Raw genomic sequence first — 8,748 nt, forward strand, 5'->3', positions numbered from 1 at the left:
TGTACTGTAAAACATACCATTTGAAAAGGAATTTAAACAAACACAAGCAATACATTTGGCAAATGTCTGATGCAGAAGCCTGCCAAACAAGTTGGTGCTCTGATAGCATTTAGGAATGGTATGTTATGCGGAGGCTACAGTCCACAGCATTGTGATATGATGTTTTTCCTATAGTTGGTTGGGAAAACAGGGCCATATTCAGTAGGTATAACACTACAGGAAGTTGCAGATATAAATGGAATGTAGCCTATGGAGCAACCAACACATTAGACTGGCATTTTTCTCTGACACGTTCTTCATGGCTGCACATCTGAATATGTTTTAGATCTGTGTGTATATTGTATGAATATGTAAATGCTCAAGATGTTTTGTGAAGAGAATGTTTAGTTTGATAGGCTCCGTCCACTGTGTGTAAAAACTGGATTTGGATATTCAAAAGCTCTTTGGATTGGGGCAATAGTTATTATTTTTCCCATCTGAGCAGCGGTTTGGAAAGGACTACAGTGTAAATTGTCAAGTGAAATACCATGCCATCATAAACCTGTGGTTATTATATCGGTGACACACTGAAATACCACGCCATCATGAACCTGTGGTTATTATATCGGTGACACACTGAAATACCACGCCATCATAAACCTGTGGTTATTATATCGGTGACACACTGAAATACCACGCCATCATGAACCTGTGGTTATTATATCGGTGACGCACTGAAATACCACGCCATCATAAACCTGTGGTTATTATATCGCACTGAAATACCACGCCATCATGAACCTGGTTAAATACCACTGAAATACTGAAATACCATCATGAACCTGTGGTTATTATATCGGTGAACCTGTGGTTATTATACACTGAAATACCACGCCATCATGAACCTGTGGTTATTATATCGGTGACGCACTGAAATACCACGCCATCATGAACCTGTGGTTATTATATCGGTGACGCACTGAAATACCACGCCATCATGAACCTGTGGTTATTATATCGGTGACGCACTGAAATACCACGCCATCATGAACCTGTGGTTATTATATCGGTGACGCACTGAAATACCACGCCATCATGAACCTGTGGTTATTATATCGGTCACTGAAATACCACGCCATCATGAACCTGTGGTTGACGCACTTATATGAACCTGTGGTGACGCACTGAAATACCACGCCATCATGAACCTGTGGTTATTATATCGGTGACGCCGAACCACTGAAATGAACCCACGCCATCATGAACCTGTGGTTATTATATCGGTCGGAAATACCACGCCATCATGAACCTGTGGTTATTATACGGTGCACTGAAATACCACGCCATCATGAACCTGTGGTTATTATATCGGTGACGCACTGAAATACCACGCCATCATGAACCTGTGGTTATTATACCACGCCATCGGTGACGCACTGAAATACCACGCCATCATGAACCTGTGGTTATTATATCGGTGACGCACTGAAATACCACGCCATCATGAACCTGTGGTTATTATATCGGTGCCGCACTGAAATACCACGCCATCATGAACCTGTGGTTATTATATCGGTGACGCACTGAAATACCACGCCATCATGAACCTGTGGTTATTATATCGGTGACGCACTGAAATACCACGCCATCATGAACCTGTGGTTATTATATCGGTGACGCACTGAAATACCACGCCATCATGAACCTGTGGTTATTATATCGGTGACGCACTGAAATACCACGCCATCATGAACCTGTGGTTATTATATCGGTGACGCACTGAAATACCACGCCATCATGAACCTGTGGTTATTATATCGGTGACGCACTGAAATACCACGCCATCATGAACCTGTGGTTATTATATCGGTGACGCACTGAAATACCACGCCATCATGAACCTGTGGTTATTATATGGTTTGAGTTGAGCGCACTGAAATACCACCCATTCTGGGGTAGTGAAATACCACGCCATCATGAACCTGTGGTTATTATATCTGAAATACCACGCCATCATGAACCTGTGGTTATTATATCAGATGGATCATGAAGATACAGCGAAAAAATCATGAAGTTATTATAGACGCACTGGAAATACCACAGCCATCATATTTGCTCCCTTCTTTATGACTTGTCAAGCAAAATACGCCAATCATATTTGCTTTATGAAGCAAAATAAATCACGCAAATACCACGCCATCATATCGGTGACGCACTGAAATACCACGCCATGCTTTATTTCTTCACAACTACATACATTTAGTCAGACAATATAAGAAAATATTTACAGTCATGACAGTCACTGTAATGTTTGCTCCTGTATTTACCCACTCTTTTGAGTGTCTGAATCTTTTAATGTAACTGTACTACAAACACTTATCTACAAATAATGCCATTCGGAATAGTATTTTATGAATGTAATTATCCTCCTGAGGTTTGATTTAGCCAAAGTTTCACTTCAAGTAAATGGCCGTGTATTAATGGTCTTCAGCACATCACGATTCTAGCTCACCCCAGTGAATTGGGAGGATTAAGACCATAATACTATAGAGAGATGATTTTGATTCATTTAACACAACCTGAGGAACTTGGTTATATGAGCTGTTAGTATATTCCCCATTAAAGAAGAATTCATTTTAAAGGCAAAACATTTACAAACCACAATTTTGATCATTTGATTACAGCACTGGTTGTGTAATTCTCCTTTTATAAAAAAGATTTTGGTGATATAACGCTATGCTATATTGTCCGCATCTGTACATTTAAAATGTTATTACCTTTTGACTGGATTTATTAAGATATTTCATAGTCTCTATCGGTTGATATACTGTTAATCAACAAACAAATGTGTACAACACAGCTATAAATGCACGCCTCAATGTGTATTGTAAAAGAGCTTTGCTTTTGGTTGCCATCAGCTTTTGCCTCAGTCCAATACCAAAGTTATCTGCAATATTGCATGATATGATTCTTCCGAACTTTGCTCAGAAGCTGTCAAATTGCTCTGTGTGTCTTTAAGTCAGCCATTTCCTTCCAAGTAACTGCAAACTATAAATTGCTTTATTGAGTCCACATACAGTGCTGTGAAAGTCTTTGCCCCTTTCTGATTTTCTCTATTTTTGACATTGAATGTTACCAGATCTTCAACCAAAACTTGAGTGAAGAAATAACGCAACAATTACATATATTGTTTATTTAATAAACAAAGTTATGCAACACCCAATGCCCTGTGTAAAAAAGTAATTGCCCTCTTACACTCAATAACTGGGTGTGCCTCCTTTAGCTACATTGACTGCAACCAAACACTTCATATAGTTGTTGATCAGTCTCTCACATCGCTGTGGAGGAATGTTGTCCCCCTCTTCCGTTGAGAACTGCTCTAACTCTGGCATTTGTTGATTTTCAAATATGAACTGCTCATTTCAGGTCCTGCCACAACATTTCAATCAGGATCAGGTCTGAACTTTGACTAGAACATTCTAAAACTTCAAATTAGTTGCTTTTCAACTATTCGGATGTAGACATGTTTTTTGGATCATTGTCTTGCTGCATAACCCAGCTGTGCTTCAGCTTCAATTCACGGACGGCTGGCCTGACATTCTCCTGATACAGAGCAGGATTTATGGTTCCTTCAATGATGGCAAGTCATCCAGGTCCTGAGGCAGCAAAGTATCCCCAAACCATCACACTACCACCATCATGCTTGACCGTTGGTAAGAGGTTCTTACTGTGGAATGCAGTGTTTGGTTTTCGGCAGACATAACGGGACCCATGTCATCCAAAAAGTTATTATTTTGAGTCATCTGTCCGTAGAGCATCTCGATGGTCATCCAGGTATTTATTTGGCAAACTTGAGTCAACCTTTTTGGAGGACATGGGTCCCATTATGTCTGGCGAACACCAAACACTGCATTCCACAGTAAGAACCTCTTACCAACGGTCAAGCGTGGTGGTGGTAGTGTGATGGTTTGGGGATGCTTTGCTGCCTCAGGACCTGGATGACTTGTCATCATTAGAGGAACAATGCTCTGTATCAGAGAATTCTACAGGAGAATGTCAGGCCATCCATCCGTAAGCTGAAGCGCAGCTGGATCATGCAGCAAGACAATGATCCATAGCACACAATCAAGTCTATATTAAAATGGTTGAAAAGCAACACATTTTATGTTTTGGAATGGCCTAGTCAAAGTCCAATCCAACCTAATCCTGATTGAGTTGTTGTGGTAGGACTTGGAACGAGCAGTTCATGCATGAAAACCCACAAATGTTGCTGAGTTAAAGCAGTTCTGCATGGAAGAGTGGGCCAAAATTGCTTCACAGCGATGTGAGAGACTGATCAACAACTGCATGAAGCGTTTTGTTACAATCATTGCAGCTAAAGGTGGCACAACCGATTGTTGAGTGTAAGGTGGCACAACCAGTTGTTGAGTGTACGGTGGCACAACCAGTTGTTGAGTGTACGGTGGCACAACCAGTTGTTGAGTGTACGGTGGCACAACCAGTTGTTGAGTGTACGGTGGCACAACCAGTTGTTGAGTGTACGGTGGCACAACCAGTTGTTGAGTGTACGGTGGCAATTACTTTTTTTACACAGAGGCATTAAGCGTTTCATAACTTTATTAAATAAGTATCAAAGTGTTATTTGTGTACACAGGTTTTGGTTGAAGATCTGATAACATTCAATATCAAAAATATGCAAAAATGTAAAGAAATCAGAAAAGGGGCTAATACTTTTCACGGCACTGTACTTGTTACGATTTAAGTATGGAAAAGTATCTTGAATATATAAATGTTGTAAGATGTTAATTCTATGTATTCAAAAATATATAGCTCAATAAAGTTGTACATTTCTCAAGATTGTTATCTGGTTTGTGGTGTTATTCAATATTGTGTATCACATTTAAATAAATTCTGGGCTCCTGAAAGGACTGAACTTATCTAATATATAAACTTTTTGAAAGCTCATATTCTGAGCTAGCCATTAAAAAAGTCCACCGATAATTGAGTCTGAAAAACTCTTCAACTGAAACTGTCACTCTGACCATTATTTGCGTTGTTTGTTTCTATGTTTTGGTTGGTCAGGGTGTGATATGAGTGGGCATTCTATGTTGCATGTCTAGTTAGTCTGTTTCTATGTGTTTTGGCCTGATATGGTTCTCAATCAGAGGCAGGTGTTTGTCGTTGTCTCTGATTGGGAACCATATTTAAGTAACCTGTGTTGTATTGTGGTTTGTGGGTTATTGTCTATGTGATGTTGCATGTTAGCACTCTGTTTCTATAGCGGTCACGTTCGTCTGGTTAGTTAGTTTGTTTGTTTTAGTGTATTTCGTGTTTTTTTCCCGTCTTCATTAAATCATGCTTCACACCCGCTGCGCTTTGGTCCGCTTCTTACGACGATCATTACAGAATAACCCACCAACAATGGACCAAGCAGCGTGGTAACGGCCAGCAGCAGCAGCAAAGAACGCAGGACTCATGGACTTGGGAGGAGATTCTGGACGGTGAAGGACCCTGGACACAGCCAGGGGAATATTGCCGCCCCAAAGCAGAGGAGGCAGCACGGCAGTGTGGCTGGAAGCCCGAGTGGCAGCCCCAAAAATTTCTTGCTGGTTGGGCATACGGGGATTGTGGTGAAGCCAGGTAGGAGACCTGCACCAACCTCCCGTGCTTACCGGAGAGAGAGAGATCGGGCAGGCACCGTGTTATGCGGTGGAGCGCACTGTGTCCCAGGTGCTGTGCATAGCCCGGTGAGGTACATTCTAGCTCGTATCGGCCGGGCTAGAGTGGGCATCGAGCCAGGTGCCATGAAGCCGGCTTTACGCATCTGGTCTCCAGTGCGTCTCCTCGGGGCGGTGTACATGGCACCAGCCTTACGCATGGTGTCCCCGGTTCGCCAGTGCGGGCTATTCCACCTTGCCGCACTGGCCTGGCTACCGGGAGCATTCAACCAGGTAAGGTTGGGCAGGCTCGGTGCTCAAGAGCTCCAGTGCGCCTGCACGCACCAGCCCTCCGGTGGCAGCCCCCCGCACCAGGCTGTCTCTCCGTCTCATCCCTACAGGTGCTCCCGTCTGTCCTGAGCCGCCAGAGTCTCCCGTCTGTCCTGAGCCGCCAGAGTCTCCCGTCTGTCCTGAGCCGCCAGAGTCTCCCGTCTGTCCTGAGCCGCCAGAGTCTGAGCCCCGTCTGTCCTGAGCCGCCAGAGTCTCCCCGTCTGTCCTGAGCCGCCAGAGTCTCCCTGAGCCGCCAGAGCCCCCGGCCTGTCTGTCCTGAGCCGCCAGAGTCTCCCGTCTGTCCTGAGCCGCCAGAGTCTCCCGTCTGTCCTGAGCCGCCAGAGTCTCCCGTCTGTCCTGAGCCGCCAGAGTCTCCCGTCTGTCCTGAGCCCAGAGTCTCCCGTCTGTCCTGAGCCGCCAGAGTCTCCCGTCTGTCCTGAGCCGCCAGAGTCTCCCGTCTGTCCTGAGCCGCCAGAGTCTCCCGTCTGTCCTGAGCCGCCAGAGTGAGCCGCCAGAGTCTCCCGTCTGTCCTCTCCCGTCTGTCCTGAGCCGCCAGAGTCTCCCGTCTGTCCTGAGCCGCCAGAGCCGTCAGCCAGCCAGGAGCCGCCAGAGCCAGAGGCGCTCCTCAGTCTAGTGGGGCCTTTAATTAGGGTCTTAGACTCAAGGTCGGAGACGAGGGTCGTCACTCTAAAGAGGCCCTTGAAGAGGGCAATGACTATGGTGGAGTGGGGTCCACGTCCCGCACTGCGGCCAGATGCCCACCCAGACCCTCCCCTATAGGTTTAGGTTTTGCGGCCGGAGTCCGCACCTTAGAGGGGGGTGGGGTACTGTCACACACACTCTGACCATTATTTGCGTTGTTTGTTTCTATGTTTTGGTTGGTCAGGGTGTGATATGAGTGGGCATTCTATGTTGCATGTCTTGTTAGTCTGTTTCTATGTGTTTTGGCCTGATATGGTTCTCAATCAGAGGCAGGTGTTTGTCGTTGTCGTTGTCGCTGATTGGGAACCATATTTAGGTAGCCTGTGTTGTATTGTGGTTTGTGGGTTATTGTCTATGTGATGTTGCATGTTAGCACTCTGTTTCTATAGCTTTCACGTTCGTCTGGTTAGTTTGTTAGTTTGTTTTAGTGTATTTTATGTTTTTTTTTCCCCCCCGTCTTCATTAAATCATGCTTTCACACCACGCTGCGCTTTGGTCCGTTTCTTACGACGATCGTGACAGAAACAGAATATTTGAAAATATGACCTTGTAATCCGAACCATCAATTTAAACATGTTTATTTTCTTCACAGACTGAATTTAACACCAAGGAAACTTTTTTTTTACGATGAAATTGGCCCCAACTCCCAACAGTTCCCAGTGTCCCCTAAATCAGACACATTCCTTCATATGATGTGGGAGTGCCCTGCAGTTAAATGCTTCTGGGGCAAAGTTACAAAATTCAGTTTGAAGTACATACATTTAAATATTCAATGCTTTTCATCTATAGTTACTTAACGATGATAACTCATTGAATCTCTCAATCAGTCAGAGCAGATTACTGCTGGCACCACCTCACTTTCTCCCATTTGGGGCAGCAGGGTTGCCTAGTGGTTAGAGCGTTGGACTAGTACCCGGAAGGTTGCAAGTTCAAACCCCCGAGCTGACAAGATACAAATCTGTCGTTCTGCCCCTGAACAGGCAGTTAACCAACTGTTGAAAATAAGAATTTGTTCTTAACTGACTTGCCTGGTTAAATAAAGGTAAAATAAAAAATGTAACCAGTGGATACAGTTACTATTCAAAGTTATAACAGAATTATCAACACCACTGCAGTCAGGTCAAGGTGCTATGAAGGAACAATTGTGCCCTGGACAAATATACTTGACTCTGTAAAGAACAATCTCAGCTTAAGCCCAACACATACAAACTTTAGACTTTTGTTATTTTCTTTGCTTTCAGGGGTGGGGTGGTACTGATCGTTGTGGGGGAGGGCGGGGGGAATGTAAGGGGAGACATGGGATGGATTGGTGGGCGCGGGATTGATACGCAACTTCAGTTGCTAGGTGGGATGGGAAGGGGTGGAAGGCATGCTTTCTTCGGGCCTGGGAAGTGTGTGTGTGTGTGTGTGTGTGTGTGGGGGGTATATTTGTGTGCATTTCTTTCATTGTTTTTTTGTACATGTAACCCTCCGGAAAAATGTTTTAAACTCAATAAAAAGTTGTTAATTTTTGGGGGGTATATCTGATCAATCATGAGTTGACTGGGAATCTTCACAGACCGGTTCACCTGCTGAACTTCTTTTTAGATACAATAAAACAATTTTACAGATAACAGATACAGTTGATATATTCAAGATGAAGAGATTTTATCTTATAATAATATGTCCCAATCAATGATTTATAGTGAACAAAAATATAAACGCAACATGGAAAGTGTTGGTCCTATGTTTCATGAGTTGAAATAAAAGATCTCAGAAATGTTCCATACTCACAAAAATCTTATTTCTCCCAAATTTTGTGCACAAATTTGTTTACACCCCTGTTAGTGAGCATTTCTCCTTTGCCAAAATAATCCACCTGACAGGTGAGACAAATCAAGAAGCTGATTAAATAGCATGATCATTACACAAATGTGCTGGGGACAAAATAAAAGACCACTCTAAAATGTGCAGTTTTGTCAGACAACACAATGCTACAGGTGACTCAAGTTTTGAGGGAGTGTGCAATTGGCATACTGACTGCAGGAATGTCCACCAGAGCTGTTGCCAGAGAATGTAATGTTAATTTGTCTACCATAAG

General features: G+C 43.7%; 1 long non-coding RNA gene across 8 annotated transcripts; it reads right to left on the reverse strand.

Moving 5' to 3' along the window:
- Positions 1-488: 488 nt before the first annotated feature.
- LOC127912458 (uncharacterized) lies at positions 489-1,687 on the reverse strand. Of its 8 annotated transcripts, none has more exons than XR_008082810.1 (4): positions 1,538-1,687; positions 885-1,080; positions 640-737; positions 560-590 (listed from the first exon to the last, which is right to left on the reverse strand). It is a non-coding gene; the product is annotated as an uncharacterized LOC127912458 (long non-coding RNA). The 8 variants fall into 8 exon arrangements; XR_008082812.1 differs by having other exon boundaries at positions 576-590; positions 934-1,080; XR_008082809.1 differs by lacking the exon at positions 640-737 and having other exon boundaries at positions 489-590.
- Positions 1,688-8,748: the final 7,061 nt, after the last annotated feature.

The sequence above is a fragment of the Oncorhynchus keta genome, chromosome 27, assembly GCF_023373465.1.
Source record: "Oncorhynchus keta strain PuntledgeMale-10-30-2019 chromosome 27, Oket_V2, whole genome shotgun sequence".
Taxonomy (NCBI): Eukaryota; Metazoa; Chordata; class Actinopteri; order Salmoniformes; family Salmonidae; genus Oncorhynchus; species Oncorhynchus keta.